Source organism: Trichosurus vulpecula, chromosome 1, assembly GCF_011100635.1.
Source record: "Trichosurus vulpecula isolate mTriVul1 chromosome 1, mTriVul1.pri, whole genome shotgun sequence".
In the NCBI taxonomy this organism is placed as follows: domain Eukaryota; kingdom Metazoa; phylum Chordata; class Mammalia; order Diprotodontia; family Phalangeridae; genus Trichosurus; species Trichosurus vulpecula.
In genome coordinates, this window is record NC_050573.1 from 505,448,204 (window position 1) to 505,464,855 (window position 16,652).

A 16,652-nucleotide genomic window follows, 5' to 3' on the forward strand; every position below is an offset into this window, starting at 1 on the left:
TCTAACACCCTCAATACTGGAAAACATTCACTGGGAAGTGGTATTTTGGGGGAAGAGAAGTAAAAGTAGGGTAAGCCTGAAGCTACATTAATTTCCATTCATGATTCCACCCTTTTATTTTCTTTTTCATAATCCTAATTTCTGTAAGGTTCAAGTCATTCTACAGAAAACCTCTAAATCAGAGAACATTCTTTCCACCTGGTCCTTATTAGTGTCTGCCTCCATTAACATTAACCTCTTCACCTCGGTAATCAACAAATGCATTAAGCAGAACTCTGGCTTCAAAACACACTTTTAAAAGATCAAAAGCTCATTTACAATAGAGAGACAATTTACTCTTACTTCCCTTGTGTTGGCAATACAACTTTGAAATAGACATTAACAAAAGCCAGGCAATGTTTTTGCTGTCTTCAAATATGCATGACACTAATATCACAAGATGAGTGGGAATCTTCTCTTTATTCCCATAATACATTTTCTCATATGTTTAAACAAATCTTTTGGCACTGGGGGAAAAAAATAAATTTCTGTCCAGAAATTCTGTCCAGCTCTGTCCCAGAACTCCCTCTTTCACAACACTATCCCTCCACATGAAAAATGAATTTAGCCATGAGATGATTGAAAAAACCAAAATCCAACTGTCTATTTATAGTGCCAAAATATTATAGGCCAGGCTTAATATAATAGGTAATAATAAACAATAGCTAGCATTTATATGTTGCTTTAAGGTTTTCAAAGTACTTTACAAATACTATTTTATTTTATCCTTACAACAACCCTGAGAGGAGAGTGTTACCATTACCACCATTTACAGATGAAGAAACTGAGGCAGACAAAGTTTCAAAGAATTGTCCAGGATCACATAGCTAGTAAGTGTCTGAAGCAAAATTTGAACTCAGGTCTTCTTGACTATGGGTCTGGTGTTCTTCTCCACTGCATTATCTAGCTGCCTCAATAAATAACCTGATGCAGCAAGTTCAAAACATATTTTGGATTAAGCAAGTGTGGACCTCAAAATCCAATTGAAAACAGGTTTACCAATTCAGAATTTTTAAATGATCCACTGTAAAATCGCCCTCTGCAGTCACAAAATTAAGAACTCATAAAAGCTATGTATAGACATTTGGAGCTTGGATGAAGTCTCAGTCTCACTTCCCTTCCCCTACCTCCTCTTAGTCTTTCATATTGCAAGCTATCCAATGTGTGGAGCATCAGACTGAGGGAAGAGATGACTCAGGTCCAACAACGGAAGGTGTTATAAAAACAAAACACATCAATTAATTTTTTAAAAAAAGAAACTCATTCAAGGACCCCATTCAACAAACCACACAGAGAAAGAATACAGTAAAGGTGAGGAAGATATTTGGGGGATGGGATGAAGATCCCATAATGCTCCCTTGTTGTCATGAAAATTAACTATGGGTACCAACAAGGGGGCTATACTTTTGTCTTTATTCCACATTGCAGACTTTTATGCATGTTTGCCAGCAACAAAATTTCATACATTTTGTGGCAAATTGGAGCCCAGCACTAACCTTTCTGGCCTCCCAACAAACAATATGTAAATGGTTCCAACAGACCAAACTATCCAGATCTAGAATATTTATTCAATCTCCTTAACCAAGAAATGAATTTGGAACTTTATGGCCTTGCTTGGTTTCTTTATGATATTTCTACTCTTCTCTAATTAATTTCAAACCAGGACAATTCTTCCCATAATATCTTGTCTGCTACTTCTGAACAAAATCAAGGAAATGGAAAGAAATAAAATTATGATTTTCAATTTATGAGAACTTCCCATTTAAAATCTTTGAACCTTCAGTATAGAAAAAAATCATGGCGAAGATGGCGGCTGGTAAGCACGGACTAGAGTGAGCTCCGTACCCGAGTCCCTCCAAAAACCTATAAAAATGGCTCTGAACCAATTCTAGAACGGCAGAACCCACAGAACAGCAGAGGGAAGCAGGGCTCCAGCCCAGGACAGCCCGGATGGTCTCTGGGTGAGCTCTATTCCACACGGAGCTGGGAGCTGGGAGCTGGGAGCTGGGAACGGAGTGGAGCAGAGCCCAGCCTGAGCGGCGTGGACGATCCAGTCCAGAAGCCGGGCGGAGGGGGCCCTAGCACCCTGAATACGTGAGCAGTTACCAGACCCCTCGACCCACAAACACCAAAGACTGCGGAGAAGGTTAGTGGGAAAAGCTGCGGGAGTGGAAGGAGTTCGCGGTTCGGCTTCCAGCCCCGGGGGCAGCGGAGGTGGGGCAGCTACAGCTGTTGTTACTTCCGGCTCCAGGCCCACCTGGTGGGGGGAATTAAGTGGCGGATCACAGCAGGGGTGCACAGCCTGCCGAAGATCTGAGCCCAGTCTGGACTGGGGGTCCTTGGGGAAGGAGGAGTGCGGCTCTGACAGAGCTGGCACCTCCCCCCCAAACGTGGAACATAGAACTCGTTAGTCTACAAGCAGTCATATCCCACTGAAAAACTCAAGGGTCAAGTTAGTTGGTTGGGAATATGGCCAGGACGTGAAAACGCGCCCAGATTCAGTCTCAGACTTTGGATTCTTTCTTTGGTGACAAAGAAGACCAAAACATACAGCCTAAAGAAGACAGCAAAGTCATAGAGCCTACAACCAAAGCCTCCAAGAAAAACATGAACTGGCCCCAGACCATAGAAGAACTCAAAAAGGATTTGGAAAAGCAAGTTAGAGAAGTAGAGGAAAAATTGGGAAGAGAAAAAAATCATTATCTGTAATATAGCACTATATAATTACCAAATAAAATTGTGTTAATAATCAAATATTGATAGCTTAATGCCTTTCCCTTTCAATCTCCCTTCAACTTCTAGTGTCACAAAAGGACTCTATGGTTTCTGCCTTTAAAATTTTTCTGTTAAAAGAAATGAATTTTTTTAAATCCCCTTGAATTAATTTTTTTCAAGTATAAAATAAATTTTGAATTCAGTGTTTTCAAGTTCAGTACAAGTTGGGGAGAAATCAGCTAAATTCACATTTGCACCCAGGGACACTGACTTGCAGAGTTTTGTTGTGGGTAAAAACTAACTCATTATTTTAGAGCATCATTAAAATTAATAATTTTGTTGTTGTCATTTTTATTTGGAAAGGAAGAGGACTTGATATTCTGTATCCTTTTCTTTTCCATATAGAGGAAAAAGCCTGAAATGCATCATGACCCAAGCAATAGCTCAGGATGGTACACAGACACTCAGGGAATTAATAATTTATAAGATATTGTTCTAGCTTTACTTGGAATATAAATGAATGTATCCTTGTCTTGTTTAAAGCTATTTCTCACTCTGTGGAGCTGAAGAGATGCTTAACACTTAAAATTCAATGCACCTTGATTTCCTGGTTATGTAATTCCACAGGAATACAGTCAAGTGGGGACACTTGGCAGGTGAGTCACACTGCAACTATCAATCACAGGCAAACCAGTTTGTCTTACATAAAAATCAGAATGGGATAGTGCAGTGTAACCCTTCTACCTACTGCCACCACCAAGAACATGCACAAATAGCCCATTTCAAAGACAGCCCAATTTACAAAGAACATCTATTACCCAAAAGGTTTTATCTACTTTGTATCTCCAAATGCAATTTTCACTTTGATATCAAGCACAGATTGATTATCACCAGCAATAGCAGTCTAGTGGGATTTCTCTATAGATGACACAAGTCTGAATTTTGCCTAGACGTCTCTTACTTGGCCTAAAGAGGAAAAATTTCACTTTGTACAACCAGGTGGCCTTCTTTAGATAAATTAATAGAAAACAAAGATGTTTTCTAAAGGAAGGGATTAGAGTTAATCTACAAACATGAGTTCTCCTTTGAAAGAGTAATATTAATCTGGTTTAGACTATGAAGATATTGTCTAGCATCTATATGCAAATCTATATCAGACATATATTTCCAGCCCCAGGTTCTCCCTTGTGCTTCGATTCCGTACCTACTGCCTATTGGATATTTCAAACTATGTGTCCCATGGACTTTTCAAGTTCAACATATCCAAAGTAGAATCATCAACTTTGCCCCCAAAATCACCTCTCTTGTAAACTTCCCTATTTCTCTCTAAGGCATCATCACCACCATCCTTTCAGTCTCCCAGTTTTACAATCTCAGTAGTATCCTTGACCCCTCACTCCCTCTCATTCTTCATAATCAAAGAGATAGCAAATCTTTTCATTTCTACAATCTCTAGTATCTGATCCCTTCTCACTATTCAGCCACAATCTGAGTTCAGGGCCTCATCACCTCTCCCTTGATGTATTTCAGTTCTCTCTTTTTTGGGCTCCCTGACTCAACTACCCTAATCCATCTATCATATAACTGCCAAAATGATTTTTGCCTAAGCCCAAGTGGCTCCCTATTGCAGCATTTAAAGCCCATCATATCTTGGCTCCAACTTACCTTTCAAGCCTGATTATACATCACTCCCTCCCTTTCCTTCATTCTAACCAAACTTCATTCGTACAGATACTCAGACGTAATACTCATCTTTTATCTTTGTGCCTTAACATTGGCCATGTCCAGGTCTGGCGTGCTCCCCTTCCATGTTTCTGCATCTTAGAATTAATGTCAAAATTAAACTTAAGTATGACCTTCTACATGAAACTTTTCCTGATCCCCTAATTGCTAGCACCCTTCTTCCAAAAACTCTCATTTTTTTATTTTATAGATATTATATACTTACAGGTTTCCATTAATAAAATGTAAACTTCTTTAAGGCATGGCCTATTTCATTTTCTTTTTGCATTTCCACAGGGCCTGGAATATAATAGGTATTTAATGCATGCTTGTTGACTGATTGCTTGATTTAGATCAATCATTACAAGGGACTCTTTCCCATTCTCCCTCATCTCCTCTATAGATAAGGGCACTTTCAGGGAACGCTATTATAGCTCCAGCTACACCTGGCTATCAAGACAGTGTTCTAAATATAAGTAGATACAAAATGTTTTAAAAGGGAAAAAAGGTAATTCTTGAGTAATTATGGACTTGTATCATCTCACTAAAAATAAGCCATTGTTCTTTTTAACGAAATAAAAATCTATTCATAGTTTTAAAGATGAACAAATACTTTTAAAGATATATTAGCAAAAGGACATGAGAAGCAAGCAAAGAATGTTAACAAAGAAATTTTAGAATAATTATAAATTAATTCCTCAAACTAGGTGACCTGTAAGCTTGCAATGGTTCATAAAGCTGAATAGTAAAAGACCTAAATATACTGATATGTATAATAAGAAAAAAGTCAGTACATCTGGATTCAAACTTAGCTTTGCCTAGCTCTATGAATTTAGGCAAATAACTTAACAATTGAACCTCAGTTTTCGCATATGAAAAATGGACATAGTGATGCTTAACTGCCTTCCTTGGAGGGTTGTAGAGTAGAGTGGGGTGGAGTAGACAAGAGTAGAAGGATTGTAAGTAGAGTGCTTAGTAACCTTAGGGTATTACAGAAATTGGAGCTAGTAGAGTTCAAAGATGAAAATAAGAAGACCCATAAGAAGTTAAATATACCTTCAGATGACTATCAGAAGGAAATATCTGATTGAAATCAGTATAATTTACTTACTTTTGGTCTTTCATAAACAATAATGCACTATCCCATAAGTTCATTCAATAGAAACATTTTCTCAGAGGGCATTTGTCTGACCCTTAAACCTGAATATATACAAGAAAATAAGAAAACACACTCAAAAAAGCTCCCATTTTGTATTGTAGAGAGAATTATTGAGGACTATTAAGTCTGCTACACTGTGGGTCTCCCTCAAGCACGTGAAGACTTCCTCCAATAGAATAAGTGACCAGAACAATTTGTTGAGTACAATTTGTTCTAATGGCCATGAAGGAGGCTGAAGGTGGCACTGTGGAGTGCTTAGAGATTAGTCAGATGTCAAAGATGCCCGGGTCATCCACTGCATTCTGCCATGGCCAGTCATCTTGACTTTTGTCCTGCCACTAAACCAATTACTTAGGAAGAGACAGTGAGGCTGATGATTTTCCACAACTCTGCCTCACTTAAATCCAATTCACCAGCAAATCAAGACATTACTCATGATGTCACTGGTCCACTTCAAAAACAAAGGATGAACAGCAACAACATTACATCATTTGAACCTGAAAAAGATCAGCTTCTCACAAGATTATCTGTTTCTTTGCATCACTTCTCTGAATTCGGAATACTTTGTTCTCTAATCAATCAATAAATGAGTGTTTATTGAATACTTAGTATGTATCAGCACTATGCTAATCATGGAGGGGGGGTCCATAGAAGTAGCAGAAAATGTGATTCCAGCCCTTAAGGAACTCATGATTTAATTGGAAAGACAAGACATGCTTTTGAAAGAGCAGAAATTAATATTAGCAGATACATAAGTGTAAAAAGGATAGCAATTTGGGCAGAGCCGGAGTATTACTATATAAACCTACAGGATTATCTCCTTAAACCCAACACTAGGTGCTGGCAAATGATAGGAGCAGGCTGTTCCCTTTTGATTCTAGTATCCTGCAAGTAGAAAAGGAGGCCATTCATAAAGTCCAAATCTCTGAGGGGCAGGAGACAGAAATAGTAAACTTCGGGCAATCCACAGGCTTAGGATTAGGATGACAGACTAGTAAAACCTAGGTTATTAAGGGTAAAGATACATTTAACCGGCTGTTTACTATTGTAGTTCTAAGACTATATAGCCAGTCACAAGACTGACTTATATGTTCCAAGAGCAACGGAGGAAGACACCTATGTAGCCAGTAACCCGCTGGTATAACTCATGTAATGTGTGTTCAGTACATTCGCTCAAACTATAATATACTATATACTGCAAACGATCTCCATATATTACTTGAGTATGCAATATATTGTGTAGTGCATATGACCTCTATAGGACTATAGGAGGTGATGTGGCCCAGTTGAGAGAGTATTGGATTTTTAGTCAGACGACCTGAATTCAAACTTCACCTCTGAGGCTTATTATCTGTGTGACCTAGAGCAAGTCACTGAACTTCCCTTGGCCTCCATTTTCTCATCTTTAAAATGAGGCAAGAGAACTATGGGGTCTCTATGGTGTCTTCTACTTCTAGATCTATGATCCTATTGCATGCACACCCATATACTTTGTCAATAATTTGACATTGTGTCATGTATTTACCATGATTTCCAATCCTTCCAGGCCCCTGATATGACAATAAAAGTCTTCAAAGACAGCTTCAGATATTCAGATGGTAAGATGGCTACTTTTTTAAAAAGAAAAGTAGAATGAACTACAGAGGGACAGTTAGGTGGAACAATTTGTAGAGCACCGGCCCTGAAGTCAGGAGTTCCTGAGTTCAAATCTGGCCTCAAACACTTGATACACTTACTAGCTGTGTGACCTTGGCAAGTCACTTAACTCCAATTGCCCTGCCCTCCCCCCTGCAAAAAAAAAAAAAAAAAAGAATGAACTACGGAAACTTTGTTGAGTTGCTTCAGTCATGTTGGAATCTTTGTGACCCCATTTGGGTTTCTCTCAGCAAAGATACTGGAGTGGTTTGCCATTTTCTTGTCCAGCAGCTTTTGTAGATGAGGAAACTGAAGCAAACAGGGTTAAGTGACTTGTCTAGGGTCACACAGCTAGTAAGTGTCTGAGACCAGATTTGAACTCAGGAAGAGGAGTCTTCCTGACTCCAGGCCTGGCACTCTATCCACTGTACCACCTAACTGCCTTACAGAACCTTGAACTGTCAAAAATCAATCAGTATGTTAACAAGCATTTCTTAAGCACACTATTTTCCAGTAATTACACTGTTGACATGAAAATTTTTTTTTAAAAATCCTGCAATCAAGGAATTCACATTCAAATGAGGAAAACAATATGTAAATAACTGTGTATAAGCAGGATATCTACCAGTCAGATCAGAGGTAACCTCAGAGGGAAGGTCCTAGCATTAAGGGAGAAATGGAAAGGGTTCTTATAAAAGGGAAGGGAAGGTCAATGGACTGATTCACACAGAATCAATTGGAATCTCAGAGTTGGAAGGGACCTCAGAGGCTGCGTAAACTAACCTGCAGGTAAACAAAAATCTCTTGCATTCTTTGCTCAACCAGCCTATGCTGGAAGACTTATAGTAAGGGAAGTCACCAGCTCCTAAACCAATCGTTCCGTGTTGGGGTTGTTCTAACTGCTAGGAAGTTTTTCCTTACACCAGCTTAAGTATTTGTCTCTTTCAAATTGTACAATTCCTTTGCACTCTGAGGACAAGTAGAACTGGTCTATTTCTTCTTCCATATGATAATCCATGAAATATTTAAAGGAAACAATACATTCCCCCACCCACGTCTTCTCCACGCTGTGTCTCTCTCCGCAGTTGGGAAGGTAGAATGTTTCTGATCTGATTCTCCTCACCAGCCTACTGCCCTCTTCTGGATGCTATCCAGATTATCAAGGCCCCTCCTAAAATGTGACACTTGGAACTGAACACAGTTTGTAGATGTGGTTTGACTAGAGCAAAGTTTAGTAGATTGGCACTTCCCTAATCCTAGACACCAGCACTCTCTTAATGTAGCCTGAGATGAAATTAGCTTTCTTGGCTGGCATAGGGCATTTTTGAATTATGCTGTACTTTCAGTCCAATAGAACTAACAATTTTTTTCAGTCAAGTTGCCACCTAGACAAACTTCCCATATCTCATATCTGTGAAGATGATATTTGAACCCAAAAGACTACATTTATTCCTATGAAATTCATCTTATTAGATTCAGCCCAATGTTCCAGCCTGTCAAGATCTTTTTGCATCCTGCATGGTATTCAATATGTTAGCAATCCCTTTCATTTTTAGGTCATCCACAGATTTGGAGGTAAGGATGTTGTCTATGTCATATACAAGTTAGTGATAAAAAGATTTAAAAGGTACAGAACTAAGCACAAATCCCTAGGGTACTGCACTGAATACTGTGGCATGTGTGCTCTCACCTCACATTCTCAGGGTCAAGCAAGCTATATCCCTCCCCTCCAGCTTCTTAAGTATCCTAAGGGAGTTTTAGGAAGTTTCTTTTCCCTTCCATTGGCTCAAACACCCACCAGTTGTGTTTTTGCCAATTTGTTAGGGGCTAGTGTCTAATACTCAAGTTCCACTTAACCATTTAGTAGTAGATTATTTGACAAAGTGGTATGTGCTTCAAAGATATTGCAAGAACAATAGTACTTCATAGTACTTCTGGGGCATTTTTTCTGCTATATCAACTCAGTCTCTGAGGGAAATAGACTCAAACCATAGCTCAGATCCTACGTGGCATTTGTCCCACCAAATTCATGCTCAAGAACAACAGGACTGTGGAGTGAATCCTTAGCCTGGGGTGGGATCCCAAAGGTGCTTCTTGGGAATAGATGCTTCTCTGGCTGCAGACCCAGGTTGGATTCTGATTTCCAGATTCCCATGGCTTGCTCTTCCATGTTCAGACTCCATTCCTTTAGCTCAAAATGGAAATAAGCAAACAAACAAAAAGGCCAACGACCAAGGCTTGTCATTCAGCAGTTATATAGCATTTGATTAAAAAGAAGGAGGTGATATAGACTCTAATAGAAAAGGGAGAAGTTAAAAGTACTCTAACTATACTCTCTAGGATCCAGAGCAATTTGTAGGTACCAAGCCAAGTCAGTTTGATTTTTTATCCTGAGGAGGTAAATCCCAGCCAATCCCAGACCCTTAACCATTTGGAAAGTGCTGGTCAGAAAACCTCTCTATGGACCAGGTTTCCTTCAGAGTCAGGAAGTGGATTTTCTTTCCTCTTTGCTTTTTGGTCGATGAAGGCCATTTGAGTACCAAGTCAGGCACCTAGTGAGTACAAAGCAGATGGTTATTTCATGGAAATTTGGTGAAATGCTAACTTGAAAATTTTTATATTTGGTCATAATTGCTATATTGACTGTTTTCAGACTGTTTTTTCTATTGCACTGGTGAACCGAACTAAAAGACAATGCTTACGCCTCCTCAGAGATCACTGAGGACTGTTCTGGAAATGTACCTATGCCTACCTTTTTCCCTTTTTGTCTTTTTTTAATTTTATTTGATATTTTATTTTTCCCAGTTACATGTAAAAACAATTTTAACATTCCTTTTTTATCTTCAAATTTTGAGTCCCAAATTCTCTCCCTCCGTCTCTTCCCTGCCTCAATGAAAAGACAAGCAATTTGACACAGGTTATAAATTTGCAGTCATGCAAAACACATTTCCCTGTAAGTCATTCTGTGGAAAAAAAACACAGACAAAAAATAATAAAAATAAAGAAAGCAAAGAATGGGAGAAATATAGATAGTAGGGGTTCAAGGTAATGGGAGTAGAAAAGAGACATCTCAACCCATCAAGATACCCTTGCACTCTGAGAAGAAAATTTAGCTTGCCTAGCTCAAAAGAAAGGCAAGAACAAGGATTGCACCTCCTTCCAATTAACTTTGAACCATTAATTCTTATTACTTCTGCCTGTTAAGAAAATTATCCAACAGAAAAAGAAGGCAACAGTTCAAGCTCCACTTTTTAGAGACTCAAGCAGTCCAAAGCATCCCCAATCCTAAAGAACTCCAAGAAAGCAGACAGCATTATTTTAATTAAGTTTTAATTCTTGTTTTTAATTACTGTATATCATGGTAAGCAAATTAGCTTCAAGTCAAATTTATGATTATTGTCCAGTAACATTTTTATGTGCTCCAAGTACATACTATGCAACACAGTGACCCATCTTAGAACTGATATACAGAACAATACTTATGTCCAGTTTTACAGAGTTCAAAGTATAATTTCATCTGCTGTTAATAATTAAAGAGGTTTATTGTTATCATATATTTGGTTTTATGACACATCGTTGGCCATAGCTGAAGGTTCATTTGATGTCAAGTCTCTAATTAGGAATGCAACCACCAATTATTACTTTCTTCTTTCGGGAATACTTAATATGCTTTATGATGATCCACTTAAACAAAAACACCTGAGTCATTGTGGCCACTTCCTTAATAAACAAAATAATGAATGGATGAACAAATAAATATCTTCAGAGCCTCAGACATCATTTCTTTAGCTGTCTCCTATAAACCAAACTGAGTTAGTCATTTTAATTAAAGTTCATTGATATTTATAATAAATGACCCAGTAATCAAAAAAAAAGTAAGGAGGGTACTTCCTTTCCCTTCATAAATAGTGAAGTCTTATCTTAGTGTATTGCAGACTAATCTTTGATCCTACAGAGTTACTGGCCCGTTGGTTAATAATTAAAACTGATATTCATATAGCACTTTTAAGTTAGAAGAGTACTTTATATGTATTAAACCATTTGAGCCTTACAACAGTTCTCTGAAGTATTATTACAGGTGTTATTATCACTTTTTGCAAATGAAGAAACTGAAGCTTATTGTGGTTATGACTTACGTATGGTCTATTAAGTGTCTGAGGCAGGATTTAAACTCAAGGCTTCATGACCCTAAGTCCAGAATTTTATTTATTAGCCCCTTATACAATGCCTGATACATAATAGAAACTAAATTAATGATTGTTAGAGTGATTGATTGATGCTAGGTTGCCTCGAAGTTAGGTTGTAGTACTCAACAAGGATTTATTACATTCCTTCTGTGTACCAGGCACTGTGTTGAGCGTGGCGGATACAAAGAAAGACAAAAAATAGACCCTGTTCTCAAGGAGCTCACAGTCTCACAAGGAGAAAATATACAAGCAAATATTAATGATAGGATATATGCAATAGGCAATGAGGGTTCTCTCAAAGAGAAGCTATTAAGATTAAAGAGGACTTCAAAAGTCCTCTTGCCAAAAATAGGACTTTAAAAGGGTTTGAAGGAAACTAGGGAAGTTTGGAGCCAGAGATGAGGAGGGAGAGAATTCTAGGCATGGGGGACAGCCAGTGAAAACATTCAAAGTTGAGAGTGGCAGAGAAGAAGTATTTATTTTTAACAGAAAAATCAATATAGAAAAAGATCTGGGACATGATGTGCACATGAAAAAGAAATTTAGCTTCTTGCCATCCTGCCTAGAGTTAGCATGTATTGCCTCTCAATATCATATCTTAGTCTAACTAGTTAAACACATTACAGTTTTCTTAGAAGGCTTTCAGTAATTTGCTTGCAACTGAACAAGAAATCAATTTTGTCCCTTTTCCATCACTCTGAACTATCTCATGGTTTCTTTTGGTAATTGTGCATATCAAGATTAACTGAGTATGCAAAACAAGTCATCTCTCATTATCTGCTTCATAGCAGAAACCCTCCTTCATGCCTCTACTTCAATTAGTTGAAAGCCATTTCTTCACCTCACATGACAAAGCAGAAAAATACTACCATACTTGTTGGTAGACCTATTGCTATCTAGAATGATGCCCTATACCATGCTCTTGCTTGACCCCGGAAGGTTTGGTGACCCTAATGACAGCTGCCACAGTGGTTGGGATACTAGTGATTCAGAAAGACCAGAGAATACATGAGCCAACAACGACAGATAATGGATCACTTTCCCAAGGTCCAGACCTGTAACAACAATGCTACCTGCCGCTACTGTGGCTGTGTAAGGCCAATAACACCAGCACACAGGAGGGCTGTTAACACAGGTTCCTTGATCTGCTTTTCTAAGGAAAGCAACTTTAAGGGGTTTACAATCTCACTTTAATACAGCAAAAATATATCGTTCACTTAGTTCAAGGGAAAAGTCAGCACCCTGAATTTCAGAGCAAAAACAAACAGAAATTACAAACAGAGAAAATATAAACAGAGCAAATAACACAAAGCAACAGGCAGGCTTCTAGCTATCTAACCAAAGCTATTCATACATAGTTACCAGAGAGAGAAGCACCAGCATCTGGGTTTTCAAAGCTCAGAGGCTCCTTAAAACAGCTAACCAGAGTCTCTACAACAACACTCTTCCAATGAATGAGCCCCAAAGCAAAATGCTAACCTCAGAGTACACATACCCTTTTTCAGGGCCCAAGGGGTTCACACCTCTCAAGGGTTTCACACGTAGCAAAAGGGTGTGGGCCTTCCTACAAACAAAGGCAACACTCAGTCAAAGGCACTTGATTCCCTTAGTGCTGAGAAGCACTCCAAAACAAAAGACAACAAAAAGTCCCACTTTGCTTGCTATTACATGATCAGATATAATTGAAGTAGGAGAAGGCATTGTTGAGTTTTCCATTTGCTTTTTTAAAGAGCTCTCAATAGTCTTGGAGTGAATAAAACTGACAAATACCATATTATCTCTGGGGAATCAGATTTCAAAAGCTACAGAAAATTTAGGTAAAGTAGGGAAGAGAATAATGATTTATTAATGACCTACTATGTGCCGGGCACATAGTGTTTTACAAATATTATCTCATTTGTCCTCACAACAATCCTGTGAGGTAGATGCTATTATTATAACCATTTTACAGTTGAGGAAACTGAGGTACCAAAGTGTCTTGCCCAGGATCACACTGCTATTATGTGTCAGAAGCCTGATTTGAATTCATCTTACTGACTCAAGACCTAGAACTCTACCTACTGGGTCACCTAGCTGCCTCAATTTAGGAAAACAAAAGGAACCAAATTTAAATAACATGACAAAGGGACCCGATAAGTATGACCCAGAAATAAATAGAAGCCAGGCATAGTACAGAGGCTCTTAACTTTTTTTAATTAGTTTATTTTTAGTTTTCAACATTCATTTCCACAAGATTTTGAGTTCCAAATTTTCTCACCATCTCTCCTCTCTCTCCTACCCCAAGATGGCATGGATTCTGATTACCCCTTCCCCTAGTCTGGCCTCCCTTCTATCATCCCACTTCCTTCTTTTATTCCTTTCCCCACTACTTTCTTGTAGAGCAAGATCGATTTCTATATGCCATTGCATATATATCTTATTTCCCAGTTGCATGTAAAAACTTTTATTCACATTTATTTTTAAAACTTTGAGTTCCAAATTCTCTCCCTTTTTCCATCCCCATCCAACCTTCATTGAGAAGGCAAGCAATTCAACATAGGTTAGACATATGTAGTTATGCAAAACACTTCCATAATTGTCATGTTGTGAAAGACTAACTATATTTCCCTCCCTCCTATCCCACCCCTAATTTATTCTATTCTCTCCTTTGACCATGTCCCTTTTAAAAAGTGTTTGCTTCTGACTACCCCCTCCCCCAATCTGCCCTTCCTTCTATCACTCCCTTCTCTAATACCCTCCCCCCACAACTTTCCTGTCAGGTAAGATACCCAGTTCAGTGTGTATGTTATTCCCTCCTTAAGCCAAATCCAATGGGACTAAGGTTTGCTCATTCCCTCTCACCTTCCCCCTCTTCCCCGCCATTGTAAAAGATTTTTCTTGCCTCTTTTATTTGAGATAATTTATGCCATTCTATCTCTCCCTTTCTCCTTTTCCCAATATATTCCTCTCTCACCCCTTAATTTTATTTTTTAGATATCATCCCTTCATATGGAACTAACCCTGTGCCCTCTATCTGTCTACGTGTGTGTGTTTGTGTGTGTGTGTGTGTGTGTGTATGGATGTATGGTTATATGGAGATATACATCTATATGTATACACACACACACACACACATTTATTTATATATATATATATATATATATATATATATATATATATATATATATATATATATATCTGTATGTATGTATGTATATTTTCCCTCCAACTACTATAATACTGAAAAAGATCTCAAAAGTTACCAATACCATCTTTTCATATAGGAATGCAAACAGTTCAACTTTATGATTTCTCTTTCCTGTTTACCTTTTCATACTTCTCTTGGGTCTTGTATTTGAAACTCACATTTTCTATTCAGCTCTGGTCTTTTCATCACGAATACTTGAAAGTCCTCTATTTCATTGAATGTTCATTTTTCCCTGAAGCATTATACACAGTTTTGCTGGGTAGGTGATTCTTGGTTTTAACACTAGCTTCTTTGACCTCTGGAATATCATATTCCAAGTGCTTCAGTCCCTTAATGTAGAAGCTGCTAGATCTTGTGTTATCCTGACTGTGTTTCCACAATACTTAAATTGTTTCTTTCTGGGGACTCCGGAATTTGGATACAATATTCCTAGGAGTTTACTTTTTGGGAATCTCTTTCAGGAGGTGATTGGTAGATTCTTTTAATTTCTATTTTCCCTTCTGGTTCTAGAATATCAGGGCAGTTTTCCTTCATAATTCCTTGAAATATGATGTCTAAGCTATTTTTTTGATCATGACTTTCAGGTAGTCCAATAATTTTTAAATTCTCCCTCCTGGATCTGTTTTCCAAGTCATTAGTTTTTCCAATGAGCTATTTCACATTGTCTTCTTTTTTTTTATTCTTTTGGTTCTGTTTTATAATTTCTTGATTATTCATAAAGTCACAAGCTTCCATTTGCTCCATTCTAATTTTTAAGGCATTACCTCCTTCAGTGAGCTTTTGGAACTCCTTTTCCATTTGCCCAACTCTGCTTTTTAAGGCATTCTTCTCCTCATTGGCTTTTTGGAGCTCTTTTGCCATTTGGGTTAGTCTATTTTTAAGGTGTTATTTTCTTCAGTATTTGAGGGGGGTCTCCTTTAGCAAGCTGTTGACTTGTTTTTCATGATTTTCTTGCATCGCTCTCATTTCTCTTCCCAATTTTTCCTCTACTTCTCTTACTTGATTTTCAAGATCCTTTTTGAGCTCTTCCATGGCCTGTGACAAATTCATATTTTTGTTGGAGGCTTTTGATGTAAGAGCTTTGACTTTGTTGTCTTCTGATTGTATATTTTGACCTTCTTTCTCACCAAAGTAAGATTCTGCAGTCTAAGTTTTTTTACACTGTTTGCTCACTTTTCTGACCAAATACTTGACTTTCTAACTCTGTTAAGGTAAAACTCTGCTTCTAGCGTGCAGGGTGTCCTGTCCAAACTTCAGGGGTTTTGTGCAGCTGTTTACAGAGATACTTCTAGGGGCCTGGAAATTTTCAGTTCTTCCAAGATTATGATGAAAGGAGAGGTGTTTACTCTTCTACTGGCCTTTGCTCTGGTCTGTGAGTGACCACAAGCACTCTTTTCTGCCTTGCAACTGTGAGGAGGATTCCCTCTCAACTGCTACCACAAGCTCCACCACAGTAGCACCCCTCCTCAATCCAAGACCACCACTCAGGACTGTGACCCAGATCCAAGCAGGGAAAAGCAAGAGAATCTTGCCTCAGTACCAGCAAAGAGATCCCTGAAATCCCCCTGTCATTAGCCACTCTGTGGGACAGGAGCTCTGGAAGCAGCCCCTGCTGGTGCTGCTGATGTCTCCACCACCACCGCCACCTCTGCCACCTTGGGGCTGAGACTGGACCATGGTCCTCTCTCACCCAGGTCTGGAGAGACCTTTCCCACTGACCTTCTATGTTGTCTTTGGTGTTTGTGGGTTGTGAAGTCTGGAAACCACCACAGCTGCCTGAGACCTTCTCCATCCCCCTCTCTGCTAACTACCCTGGGCTTAGCTCCTCTCCCAGCCTGGGGCAATAGACCTTTCCTGTTGACCTTCCAGGTTGTCTTAGGCTGGAAATTTGTTTCACTCTGTCATTTTGTGGGTTCTGCAGTTCTAGATTTTTTAGTCACATTTTATAGGTATTTGGAGGGGTGTGGGGGAGAGCAGGTCCCTGCTTTTACTATGCCATCTTAGCTCC